Genomic DNA, 14,972 nt, shown 5'->3' on the forward strand with positions numbered 1-14,972 from the left:
GCAAATACTTAAATTCAGCAAGTAAAGTAGGCCTACACATTTAGGGCTGGATTAACTAAACAAAGCAAATTAATGAGAGGCCGCAATAAAATCGAAGAAGGGAGTGGAAATAGTAATGTACAATCTAAAGCGACCTAAGATACTTCTTTCAAAAAAAAAAAAGTCAGGTTTATTAAGCTATTTGGCAAACATTTAATTATGCAAAATAAGTAAATTACCTTTTAAGTGAAGCAAATTAAGGACACTAAATTCATTCCCTGCTAAATGATAATATTTAATTCAATTTATATGAGGCATATGTCTTCAAAGTGGCAGACCAGTGACTCACGTGCCTCCAGTTTGGCCTAATGACAGCGATCTATTTCTCAATTTTTTTTCCAATTGACAACAGCAGATATTTCTGTGTGACAGTGCAGCTTTTATTTCTCCAGTAGCGTGACCCAGAGAGCCACCTAACTGTGACAGGGCCGCTATTGTGAACAAGTAAAGGGGCTGCGGTCAATATCGGTAACTGAATCCACTGGAGAAACGCAATTACCTAAAGCGTCAGCAGGAAGTGTCTTTTACGAGTTCATACAGCTTTCAATACGGTCTTTAAAATCAGCACACGTGAGTGTCATCGCCAAGGAAAGCATTCCTTGTGTTATCTTGAGCGGCGGTTTTTTCTACGAGCCTCACTGAAGCTGATCACAGTTGAACATTACGACTGACGGCAGAGGTTTAATTTTTAATGCGCTTTCCTACTGGGCCATACACTCTCGAGCCGCCCCGTCTGACTGCCAGCATGGTTCCTCCCATCCTGATGCATTTTTCAACAGAGACGTTGAGCTCACATGGAAGAGACTGAGAGAGAAGAGTCCCCGAGGACAAGGCTCTGGGTAACCGAGGGAGATGGGCCTGCAGTGTAACAGGCTGCTTGAGTCACGAAAAGTGACGAAAGACTCATTCCTCACCTCACACTGATGTAAGATAAGTCAGTCCATCTAAATCAGTGGTTCTCAAACTTTTTGGTCAGTGGATCTCAAACTTTTTTGATCAAGGTTTTCTATGGCGAGGAACTTCTATGTTGCGCTTGTTCAGATGTTGCGAAGTCAACAATCTTAAGAAGAAAGATTCGGTGGAATTGGCATTCAGTGACGTTTTTAAACAGGCAGAGCGCTATTCATGCACTTGAATGCCGTTACAACATCACATTCTCACCAATGCTGAGGGGGCACTGTGGCAAGCATTTGCTTAAATGTTCTTCTATATTGTCTTCTCTTCTCTGTTGTCTGTATCGGTTATTGGCAGGGCTTGAAATTAACACAAATGGGGGTGGATTTCAGCAGTGGCGTGTAAGGCAGTCACTCCATAGCCACTTGGACAGGTTAACTTTTATAATTTTTTCATTGTAGTCTTTTTTCAAAAGGCATCTGAAATGATAAACTAATGGCGCTTTTCCATTGCATGGTACGGCTCGGTACGGTTCGTCTCGGCGCGGAACGGTTCGGCTCGCTTCGCTTTTCCACTGCGTGGTACGACTCGACTCGGTACGGCACGGTTCGGTTTGCTTTAGATCGGTTGCTTTTCCACTGCAGTTAGTACCGCTTCAAAGTGGGTGGGACTGATCGTTAATAGTTGTCGCCTCTAATTTGTCCCTACACTGTTTAGGTCCGGCGGCAATCAACGAGAGGAACGTCTGCACCTTGTCCACATTTACCATTTAAAAACAGGTGCTACTGCGTTGGCTGTTGTCTGGCTATTTAAATCTAGCGGGTTTAGTGTCTCGTGTCGCAAATACAATGACGCTGAAGTGACGATTCTGTCTGATTAATCAGTGATCTGCAGTGTTTTCACGTCACGTTTAGTATCGGTACGGTACACTTGGAACCTCAACAGAGGTGGTACCATTTAAAGCGAGCCGAAGCGAGCTGTACCGTACCGTACTATGCAGTGGAAATGCGCCATAAGTGAGCCGTACCGAACCAAGCCGTACCGTACCATGCAGTGGAAAAGCGCCAAAGCGTGCCGTGCCGTACCGAACCGTACCGAACCGTACCATGCAGTGGAAAAGCGCCATAAGTTCAATGTACTGTAGTCAAAATTATAGTTTTTTCGATACATAACAAAACGATACTGAAATATCTGAAACCCTTCCAATACTCATTTTCCGCTGAATACATACATGATACCAGCTGCGCTTTCACACTCTCTCATCTCTCCGACATTGAGTTACACACAAACCCGCCTCGTTTCATTTGCTCTGGATGAAAATTGTTGGTGTTTACAGGGCTTGAATTTCGGCATGGGATTGCATATATTTGTGCATAATTTTACTCATTCCCACAGATTTTGTGCTCACACCCAAAGTGTGTGCACATAAAGCCACCTCTCAGTACTAAATTGAGGGTTTTTTTTCGCTGTTGCGCTTAAACAGACAAACACACACAAAATAATGTCAAAATGCTGGTCTTGGCGAGTATTCACTTAAACACAGTCGAACTAACCTGTCGCTGTCGCAATAATCAATATATCGACTTATCGCACAATATATTTCCATGTTCTTATTGGAAGAATAAGGCCAAATGCACTCAAAGCCGTAATCCAATGTTCCGGTGTAAATATAAACGTCACAGTGCAAAATCACAGGATTATATTACATTTAAAAATAAAAAACACTTATTTTTACTATATTTTTGATCAAATAAATGCAGCCTTAAAGTCCCTGTAAAGGCAATTCTAAAAAAAAAATCTAAACACATTATAAATGTTAGAAATGTATTGCTAAAACACATTACAAAGACTGTGAAATACTGAATTGTGGAGTTTGATCGTTAAACAGTTTTTTCACCGTTGCTTTGTTCAGGATTTTTGTTCAGGACGTTTAGGGCGGGGCTAAAACGGTGGCTTGATGATGCACTGGAGCCACTGAGCTCCTGGCCCCACCCCTACTTGATGACACACTGGAGCCACTGACGCTGGCCCCTCCCCTAACAATAGAGCACATTCACATCAGTTCGCCGCTCAATCACGAGTTACTGTCTGTCAGTACTATTAGTTACTACAGCCTACAGTTTGCTAGCTAGCTATGCCTTCGTCACAGAAATGCGTATTGCCTGGATACGATATCTTACAAAACAGGTCGGTGTCCTTATTTAAATTTCCGAAAAACGACCATATCAAGAAGAGGTGGATTAATTCTGTGAAGATCCACCTTTATGAAGAGAGCTGAGGATCACCACCAACACCCATTTCTGTAGTGATCATTTTACACAGGATAGTTTTATAAACTTTCTTTGGAGACAACTGGGATTCACTGATAATCCGCTGTTACTGGTGAATGTGGCCGAACCGACTATCTCGAGTCCTGCCTCGGCCTTCATCCCGCGAGTGGGCGTGGTTTCAGCGCAGCCAGCGGACACGCCCCCAACGTTTGAGAGCAGAGAATACTGCTATTTTTTTCAAGATTTTGATAGCTTATTTTATTTACTTGGTGGCTTTTTTTTATCATTCATATTTGGCTGGGTGGCTAATAACATAAATAACAATTTTCCTGCGGTGTGACAAACTCAGAACATATACTAAATTTTGACTTCACAGGGACTTTAAAGTTAATTGTATTATTTAATGCTGCAATTAAAAGTTAATATAGAACACTGACAAACGTAACCTTTACCAAATCTAAAAATGAATATTCATTTTTCATACTGTACATTACAATGTGTGATGCCTAAATTCCTTTATAGCATTTAAAACAATTGTTTTTTGGTGGTGTAGGCTATTTGTAATTTATTTAAACAAAACTTTATAATAATAACTTTAATGTCAGCCACAAAATTAAAATAATGAATCTAATTATCGTATCGACCAGAACTCAATTTGTAACAACAGAAGCAAAAGCTGCATTCTCAGCGTTGCTGCTGAGGTTTTCTCTGAAGATAAACTATAGTCAGTCAAACTTAAAAAAACAGTACACTACAGTAGCTATTTGAATGACACTGATGTTAACTCCATCACACCCTTAAACAGAGGTTTGTTACCACCACAGAAACACAAGACCACATGATAAATACACTTGCAATGTAAAATCAGCTAGGGCAGCTAGAGTGAAGTAAACGACAAACTCAGGTCTATCTAACATTAACGTTGACCTCAGAATTCCCCTGAATTCCCCAGATTCCCATTCTATGTGGGGAACAGAAACATAACATTACTGAGAGCGGAACAAAAAGGGGAGTTTACAAAGTCAAAGCCTGGAATGACATGCAGTGAAAGAATTGATTGGGTACACATTATAACACGGGCAGAGAAGTCCGTGAGGTTTAATCAGTAGCGCTAATTATAATGAGCTGGGTGTTTTCAGGCCACTCGCAGACTCCCTGTGCTGCCATCAAAGGAGCGATGGAGGGCAAGTCAGTTCAAAAACAGCGCGTGGACTGTGGTCAACTCATTTGAAGCTACTACATCATTAACTCAGATTTTAGAGGAACTAAAATTAGCCAAGATGGTGATTTGGACAAGCTGGATCCTAAACAGAGGTTTTGGTCACAGAAACTCCTCTGAAACCTTGAAGAATAATGAAAGTGGAAGACGACTGTAACCATTTGACCTTTTTAAATGCATACATGCCTGGAAAGAGAAACTTATAAATTCTCCTCACTAGAGAAAATAGCTAAACTACATATATAATGTGTGGTGATGTGTGTGTGTGTGTGTGTGTGTGTCTGAATTGAGCAGTGGCTTCAAGTCGGCCTAACAACATAATCCTTGTCAAAGACAGATGACACCGCTCACTCTATACTACTACATACACAAAGACCATTAACAGCCAACGCTGGACTGGCCTTCTTTCATTAACAAATATGCTATACAAAAGGTCAAACGTAAATCCATGAATGTCTGTCCACGCCCCAACCGAAGGTGTGATCTCACACTAATTTAAAGATAGTAAAAACATGCATAACAATAGCTGAAATTAAATGTATAAGCTATGTATTTGACTAAATTTTAATAAATATTAAGCCGCCTTGTTATTTCAGACAAACAAATTTTAACGTATTTCTACTCTAGCATCATTTTGAAGTGTGTGAAATCAAGTGCGTCCACTCCACAATGCTGACAATACGAAATAGACACTGACACAGTCAAAACACGTCATCAGAGGAATGCTAATTAACCCTTATGTGCTGTTGTGGCTGTTTTCAGCCACTATGGGGTATTTTTGAGTCTTATTTTGGACATAACTTTTTCCGTGTTTCAGCAAATGGAATGATTTTTGGTGACAAAGCTTATTTTTACACATATTTTAGGAAAATGCTTTGAAAATTTTCAAAAACTCAACAGTACACTCTGGGCAAATTCACTACCCTTTCGTTATGTTCGTGGCTGAAAACAGCCACTACTTTAAACTGCTGTAAAAATTGATCAGATAAATATTTTTTTGCCATTTTTTTTGCATAAATCTATTAATCAACCTCAGTCCTGTTCAAAACTACTAAATGTTTTTTAAAAAATCAAGATTTTAACTCTTTAATTGCCAAATTCATAAATTATGTAACTGATTTGGGAGGGGAAAAAACACAAAATTACTTATTTTCAATATAAAATGTGATTGTGGACTGGATTTTTTTTTACCTTTTATCACAGTCTTGGACATGTCAAAGATTAGAAACAACATTGGTTTTGATGCATTGTTAGTTTTTGTGCAGCGTCAGATTTTAACTTTTTCTCCCTCATTTACTGTTCGTGGCTGTTTTTGCCCCATTGACTTCCATTATAACCACATTTTTTGATTGCAAAGCCATGACACCATAAAATCATGCATTTTTGATTGTTGGTGGTTTTCCCTGTTGGGAAGAGGTAAAAATTTAAATTTTTACTGTTGATAATCAGGTGGCACCATTAACCCTTTAGATAGGCCTGTGCAAAAAAAAGCTTAGTTTCTGGCTTTTACATGGAGTTATATGGAGTATAATAGCATAATAAAGTGTGTGTGTGTGTGTGTGTGTGTGTGTGTGTGTGTGTGTGTGTGTGTGTGTGTGTGTGTGTGTGTGTGAGAGAGAGTGAGTGAGTGAGAGAGTGAGTGAGAGAGAACTCACCTTGATGCGTCTGAGAAAATCAAAATATGCACCTCAGCTCTCAGAACTACATGGAGTAAACAAAAACAAAGTAAGTGTATTTATGCATCTGCCTTTTGATGGTGAGAAATGCAGACTAAACAAAAACAAAGCAAGTGGATTTGAACACTTGCATGCAAGCCTGCTGGTCATTTGATGGTGAGAAGAGCAGCAAGCAACATGAGAAAGGGCTTGACTTGTAGTGAAGTTTTAGAGATGATTCTGCAGCCGGACCCCTCCAGCGAGCTGCAGGATGTATTGTCTTCTCCCTCTGACACCACAGACTCAGGAGAGTCAGACCATTATTTGGATGTGGCACCCTCATCATCCTCTCTAGCTTCCACTAAAGGCGAGGGGGATTCGGAAGATCCTGGGTCTGGGTGGATTGGGAGAAACGGCGAAGTGTGGTTTTCCACCAACGCGGAGACAACTCCCTTTCTTCAGCCTGCCAGAGGCGTGACTCCAGGGCCGACGAGATTATTGACCTCATTGTCAGCATGACCAACCTCCAAAACGCAGAGCTCTGGTGATTTCTTGAATCTTGAGAGGGACATGGTGGCTCTAAAAATCGCACGACCACTGTGATCATCCCACAGGCAACGTGTGGACTCCCCTCTGGACCTGTAGACGCCGGCCAAAATCAGTAGCCCCATGTAGGCACGGAGATCTGTGGAGTCCACCCTGGTCCAGTTTCTCATTGTGCGGCGCCCGTAAAAAACAGATTGAACACAGAATCAATGTTCTGGACCCTTGCGATGGCATAGCGCGTCGGCCATGAAGTCACGCCTCTGGCAGGCTGAAGAAAGGGAGTTGTCTCCGCGTTGGTGGAAAACCAAACTTCACCGTTTCTCACAATCCACCCAGACCCAGGATCTTCCGAATCCTCCTCGCCTTCAGTGGAAGCTAGAGAGGATGATGAGGGTGCCACATCCAAATAATGGTCTGCCTCTCCTGAGTCTGTGGTGTCAGAGGGAGAAGACAATACATCCTGCAGCTCGCTGGACGGGTCAGGCTGCAGAATCATCTCTAAAACTTCACTGCAAGTCAAGCCCTTTCTCATGTTGCTTGCTGCTCTTCTCACCATCAAATGACCAGCAGGCTTGCATGCAAGTGTTCAAATCCACTTGCTTAGTTTTTGTTTAGTCTGCATTTCTCATTATCAAAAGGCAGCAGATGCATAAATACACTTACTTTGTTTTTGTTTACTCCATGTAGTTCTGAGAGCTGAGGTGCATATTTTGATTTTCTCAGACGCATCAAGTTCTCTCACACACACACACACACACACACACACACACACACACACACACACACACACACACACACACACACACACACACACACACACACACACACACACACACACACACACACACACACACACACACACACACACACTTTATTATGCTATTATACTCCATATAACTCCATGTAAAAGCCAGAAACTAAGCTTTTTTTTGTACAGGCCTATATAAAGGGTTAATTGTGCCACCTGGTTATCAACAGTAAAAATTACACATTTTACCTCTTCCCAACAGGGAAAACCACCAACAATCAAAAATGCATGATTTTATGGTGTCATGGCTTTGCAATCAAAAAATGTGGTTATAATGGAAGTCAATGGGGCAAAAACAGCCACGAACAGTAAATGAGGGAGAAAAAGTTAAAATCTGATGCTGCACAAAAACTATCAATGCATCAAAACCAATGTTGTTTCTAATCTTTGACATGTCCAAGACTGTGATAAAAGGTAAAAAAAAATCCAGTCCACAATCACATTTTATATTGAAAATAAGTAATTTTGTGTTTTTTTCCCTCCCAAATCAGTGACATAATTTATGAATTTGGCAATTAAAGAGTTAAAATCTTGATTTTTTTAAAAACATTTAGTAGTTTTGAACAGGACTGAGGTTGATTAATAGATTTATGCAAAAAAAATGGCAAAAAAATATTTATCTGATCAATTTTTACAGCAGTTTAAAGTAGTGGCTGTTTTCAGCCACGAACATAACGAAAGGATGGGAATTTGAACAATGCACAAGGGTTAAACGTCAATGTCCTCCAAAGCTATTTCATTTAAAAACCAAAAATATATATTTTTTCCATTTTAATGTATGGCAACTCATTTGAAGCTACTAGGCTACATCATTAACTCATATTTTAGAGGAACTAAAATTAGCCAAGATGGAGATTTGGACAAGCTGGATGCTAAACAGAGGTTTTGGTCACAGAAGAATTGAAGAATAATGAAAGTGGAAGACGACTGTAACCATTTGACATTTTTAAACGCATACATGCCAGGAAAGACTTGGAGTCGAAACACGTCATCAGAGGACTGCTAATTAAACGTCACTGTCACCCTCCAAAGCTATTTCATTTAAAAAACAAAAATATATATTTTTGCCATTTTAATGTATGAATATATATTCAAATTAGGGCTGCAGAATATATCGAATTTATCGAAATATCGCAAATGTATATATCGCAATATGCATATCGCAACAGCTTGCAATAAATGGGGTCACGAACAAAAGACTTTAGTAAGTATCAGGATATAGGCTATTTAATTCATACAGTGAAAACTAAGCAATGTTTTATTTTTATATTTTATGATTCAGTATCTTTTATTAAATAAACCCTAATGTAGGATAACCTGAAACCCTGTGGTTTACACTGATGTTAAAATAACACTTCTTATGCTACAGTAAAACGCTGATGTTCACTTTCAGAAGTTATAAGGATGTTTTTTTTGTCATGAAAAGAATGGGAAACACATGTAGGTTATATCATTTTAAATATATTTTAAAGATAATTTAAGTTTATTTTACACACTTTAAGCATTATCGTATCACATATTGAATATCGCATTATTTAAGGAGTTATCGCATATCGCATTTTTCTTCAATATCGCACAGCTGAATATTCGAAATTTCAGAGCATCATTACATGAAACCAATCATAAATACCAACCACATTAAATAAATTATCTTCTTCTCACAACTCTTCTTAATTGACATGCTGCTGGCTCGGAAAGTCTGGGCTTTCCAATTTTCACCGATTTCCTATTCAACTCTTGATACCAATAATACCAATGATAAAATAAATAATAATTATTATATATAACTAAATCAATTATTTATTACTAAATTAAATTAAACAAAAATTACATTAAATTAATTTAAACAAGTTTCTGAGAATTTCGAATTTCTGTAGATTCAGCAAATATATAATCTGACCTCACATCATGACATGAAATGAATAGAAAATAGAGGCAAATGCTGTCAAAGCAACATTTAAACAGGTTCATGTTGAAACAGTTAGTAACACTGACAAACAAGTGTGTTTCGTGTAATTGAAACATGACTAGTCTCAATGCTATTCATTTAGGAATGTCCCAGTTACCAAACATCCAGCAATCAGATAAGAGCATCTATAAAAGATGTGTGTGAGAGCAATAAACCATTAAACCTTGAGTCACACACAGACTTAGAGTTTCAGAGTTCACCTTGATCGGTCACTAAATTGTTAATAACTACCTGTAATATATAAACTACCGGTAACTAACTAAACTAAAGAGTCAACCTGAAGCCAATAATACAATGGTCTACCAATGCCCACACATAAGCAGAGAGGAGTTTAGAAAGTTTACAGCACACTTACTGTAAAAGTACTACAGTCCCCCTGAAGAAAACCTGGATTAAGTGCTTTAATCAAAGAAAGACACAATGCTGATAGTTCACCAATCACTTCCGGCAGGGTTCAAACCAACCTTTCAGTTACCAGCATTGATCTCAAGCCACTATAGGCTTTTCCACTAGTAGTGAAGAAATGATTTCTGTTACTAAATGTAAAAGCACAGATTTTGCACACTCAATGATATTAGCTGCTAAGTGAATCAGAAAATTATTTCAATATATTTTAAATAGTTTTATGGTAAACCTTGCAAACATTTCCAAATTCGGGGACTAGATCTTCATCAAACACTGATTTGGGAATCGAAAATCGATTCCAGAAATCGGATACTTGTAATAAAATTAAAGTAAACAGTGATAAAATAAGAATAAGAAAAAACAATTAGCCTACAAGCATAGGAATAAACTACAATAGACCTAGCTGAAAAACTTCAAGCAATAAATACTACATAAATTGTATAAAGTTATCAAATGTATAAAAAACACTGTATAGTCTTCCCTGTGTAAATTAAATATACATTTATTCTTATTAAAATTAGTAAGAGATTTTCTCTCTTTTGTTGTATTAACGTTAATGGCACAGACGACGGCAGGTATATTAGGCTGCTATCCCTTTAAGACTGAATGCACGGATCCAATTTACTGATTCACATGCGTTTTCTTTCGCAACTGTTTAATTTCACTTAAAGTCGGCATGAAATCAAAATTGACCCTATTTACTTTGTTAGCGGATATTACTAGTCTTGTGGTGAACAATTAATCCGTTCAAGTTAATACATGGAAAAAAATTGTTTGCCGAAGTTATCTTTAATCAAAATCTGAAAAGTTACTTCCGGTCTGGAATGGTCATTTTTCTGATGACATAGGCTTGACAACTTGGGTTGGTTAAACGCTTAACCACTCCCCTCAAACCGTTACTCTGCTATGGGCGAGAGATGGAGAGGAGGAGCGCTAAAGTAAAACCCTGCCCTCTGTTCAATATTCCGTTTCACTCGGAAATGTGTCATAACACTTGAGAAAAGTCGGTTCACGCGGACTTTAAGACATAAATTATAATGAAAGACAGGGCACTGTTTCTCAGACAGAGCATGCATACGAAAAGAGTTCTCCTACACTGCTCATTGTGCTTCAACGGTTTAAAATCACTTGTTTTTAAACCACAATCCCTAAAAACGCATGCAAATGATAAGCTTCCGTGACCGCGTCACATGACTGCGTCACATGACTGCAATAGAAACGATAGTCCAAAAACTCTACCGGTTGACAAATTCCCTACCAGTTAATCGTGTCTACCGGTACATCGCCTATTACTAATTTAAGCTGAACCTTTTGCAAGTATTATCACTGCAAACGTAATATTACTTTAAATAACAAGTAGTAAGACAAAACACAAAAGTAACAATAAATTAATCTGAGTACATAATACTGGTTGTCACATATATTTGCCTGTAAGCAGCTCAGCTGACGAGTACTTTTATCAGGATCACTATTCGGCGGTTCGTCAAAAAAATGGAAAGTACCATTCGCATATGGAGAGGTGTAATATACCGTTTGTGTAAAATTACCCAGGATTAATTAAATATATGACAGTACTTTTTATTTGATTTTATGAACAGCAAAAACACACGTCAAATACAGACTACATGCTTGCTGCATCTTTGGCAGGTAAATATCATCAGAAAAAGTTCACCACTGGAAATTATTGCATAATGCGAAAACTGAGTTGATGACAGCTGAGATGGGAGAGGGGAGATGGAGGATGGGGGGGTAGTAGCATGACATACACATAAGCACCGAAATCGACCCAGTTTCACCTCTATCTGAAAAACAGCTGTGCCAATGATTATCAGTACCCTACATTGCATGACATGTTTCACAGTGATGGAAACCCTGACTCATTTGTGTAAATCGATTCTTTCGAACCATGATTTCAGCATTTCTTTTAATTACGTTTTTTCTGTTAAGTTGCATTAATAATTTATTGTGATTTCATCTGTCAGTTCATTGCAGGGATGAATATCTATATGAATCGAATATATTCGAAATAAAGACGGTTCTCCAGTTAGCGAGTTGTCGGATCGTTTACGAACCGACAGTTGTTGAATCAAGAATCGTTTGAAACTATTCAGTCCGATTCATGAACGGATAGCTCAATCCTGTGAGAAGATGATGTCACCAGCTGTTTTGTCGAACTGATTCACTGAAAAGATTCGAATCGAATCACAAGTAGGCCTATGATTAATTCGGACACAGATACGAATCGGACATTGTTAATTTAGCATGTGCAATGCATCTGCATCCACTTAAACAATCATCATCATGACCACGAGATAAACCAAGAAGAAAATGCAAGGAAATCGTAAATGACAAGATAGGCTAAAAGACGAACTGGATTCACGTTGAGTAGGCTATTAAATCTATTATGATCCACCGTTCCAATAAGAATGGAACCAGCACTTCTTTCTTATTTCTAAATGACCCACTAAAAACAACAACTAGGCTAGTTCATGCAGAACGCTGACAGCGCCAAATAACGGTAGAAACAAAGAAGTACCTTCATCCTCATTGTGAGATGTTTATATCCTGCGCTCCTCATGCCTATAAACTTCATTATGATCTCCATCCAACAGAATAAACGCTGCATGTGTGTGAGAGAGACGCACTGCTTAAAATAGCGACACAAGAAGAGGGGGCTGAAGACGAGGGGAAAAGAGCCACCATAAACAGCCTTAACTGACATCAGCTTCGATCATTTCTCTGAATATGTCAAACTGGACGCAGATTCATCTTAACCTTAAGTTTGAAGTGCGTCTATCCGCTGCTGCTTGTATTTATAAGCGAATCATTTGCTTCTCACGCGCTCCATTTTTAAGTCAATATGGATTAAAGTAAAACGAATGTGAACGTATTGAGGATTTGAGCTGCAGAGGAAGTGAAAGTTTGGGTGGTAGGGTTGAGAACAGTTAGCAAACTGACTAGCTTTGCAAAGCGCCAGCAGGTGTTAGTTAAAATAATTAAACTTGATCCGTTTTGACACCCGCGTTAAAAACTCTGGTTTGTATTTCATTATTTTTGGATGACTCTGAAATTAATGTGCACGTATGTCACGCAGAACCTTTGACAGTTTTATCCACGAGACCCATGGCAATGTAGTAGGCTAAATGTTACTGACCTCTTTTCTGTAGGGTGACTGGGAGCTCAAGGGTAAAATTCACCGTTCAAAAACATGTATTTCAGCCGGAAATAGAGTATTTTAAACGTTTTGATGGCCCATCTTCGCCTGTCTGTCAGTCTTTGCTGTCTAGACTTCCTGGATGAACAGCCGCGTGCGCATATAGTTAAGTTCGCTCACACACACACACACACACACACACACACACACACACACACACATAAACGCACACGGAAATAAAGTGCATGACAGCAAAGCAGCCAATTTACTCTCAGTCCAGAACCATAGGTTAATCTCTAACAAGGGTGGTTTAAAAAATAATAATGCTTAGTTCACGATAGATTGTAACCGCTTTCTTTTTCTTTTTAATTAAGTTTATCTATAATTTGTAAGAGTGTTGAAACATCTGTCAGTATTCTTGTTCCCTTTAAAAACACTTTGCCTCTAAAATGACTAGGTAGAAAATTGTTTTTAATAATAAAACACTGGGAAACTACTTTGCACATGTATAGATGTTTAAAAAAACATTGTCAATTTCAATTGAAAGAATATTATGTTTGTTTATAATAGACATAAATAATAAGTGGCAGGAAAGCAATCTCAGACAGTGACAGTCTGAACTCAAGTTCAGAAATGGCATCAATTTGAAAACTTTTACATAATATAGGCTACTCCAAGATTGATCTAACTTTAAAAATAAATTGGGGAAAAAAATGTATTCACTTGAAGATAAATGTTGAATGTTTAGTAGAATACTTCAATGTTTCTAGTAAAAATGCCTTGTTGAAGAATCATCCATTTGTCTTTAGAACTGCGCACATACAACACCTTAACTAAAATTGTATTATATTAAAGAATTGAGTGTCAACATAAAAAAATAAAATAATGTAAACGCACTTCTGCATCGCTTGACCAGTTGTAGGGTAAATGCTTCTTTTAGTCTGAAGGTTCATCAAGGGAAAATCAATCGAGCGCAGATGGACTCTATGAAGACGCGAATAGTGACACCAGATACGATAAAGACGCTTTTAATAGACGGTGCACCGCATCAAAAATATAAAAAATACCCCTGAACGACAAAACAGATGATCTGCCATAGCCATAATAAATGTGAATACCAACAAAAACGGCCTTACCAAGTCAACAAAGCTTTATCTTTAATCCAGGTCCAACTCCATAGAAGTCCGGTTACAAGCAAATGTCTTCAGGCGCTCTTCTCAGTGATGAACCGTGAAAATCCACCTTATTTCCCCTGTAGTCCTTGTAAGGTGGAATGTTGAAAGAAATAAACTTCCAAACTCATTGCAATTGGCTTCTTGGTGCTCCTACACCTGAAAAAAAATGCATCAACCTGTTTTATTTTCGACAGACGTCATGACTATCTCCCCGTCAGTGCGATGATAAAAACGTCCACACAGTTCGTGTTAGGATATCCGGCATAAATACTGTATTAAACCCCGCGCGACTGACAAAGACTTGACAAGCGTCTGACGCTTTTAGAAAAACCCATCATCGTACCTGCTACAAGGTAACAGCGCTGATAAACGATCTCGCGAGTCAAAGCGCTGTGAAACTCTACGCCGCCACCTGCCGGCTGAGGAAGGAAGAGCCCATGAAGACACAATAGAGATGGCAGTGTGACAGATATGATAGGATTATAATCTAGAGTAATAATGATTAGATCGAGGCATTTTCGTAGATTACCCCCGCTGACAAGTTAATATATTATATTACAATATCTATGTGTAGCATGAGTCTGACCAAGCATGAGTTGGATCCATTTTTGCTGAATCTTACCATATGTTGAACACCTGTTATTCTAATGTGAATCTGATAGTTAACTGATCCCTAACAAATATATTTTGATGATGATGATATTTTAGTATTATAATTATTAGCCTATTATTATTAATATTATTATCAGCTATTATTGTTGTTATTTTGTTATTAGTGCATCCATTTTATGCAATACATTTTGCACTTAATTTTTTTAATCAAGTTTATAATAAAATT

General features: G+C 38.3%; 1 protein-coding gene across 3 annotated transcripts in view; it reads right to left on the reverse strand.

The window, feature by feature from the left end:
- The window catches only part of taok3a (TAO kinase 3a), a 70,544-nt gene extending 56,008 nt beyond the window's left edge, over window positions 1-14,536 (reverse strand). The window contains exons 1-2 of one of the 3 annotated variants that reach the window (XM_079606097.1): window positions 14,311-14,475; window positions 14,096-14,219 (exon numbers count right to left, since the gene is read on the reverse strand). The gene's annotated coding sequence lies outside the window, so the exon portion shown is untranslated. Of the gene's footprint in view, window positions 1-12,959; window positions 13,166-14,095 lie in introns of those variants that run through there. The other 2 variants (XM_079606098.1, XM_079606099.1) reach the window with 2 other exon arrangements.
- Between the last annotated feature and the right edge of the window lie 436 nt (window positions 14,537-14,972).

This window comes from Phoxinus phoxinus (assembly GCF_949152265.1).
Source record: "Phoxinus phoxinus genome assembly, chromosome: 3".
Taxonomy (NCBI): domain Eukaryota; kingdom Metazoa; phylum Chordata; class Actinopteri; order Cypriniformes; family Leuciscidae; genus Phoxinus; species Phoxinus phoxinus.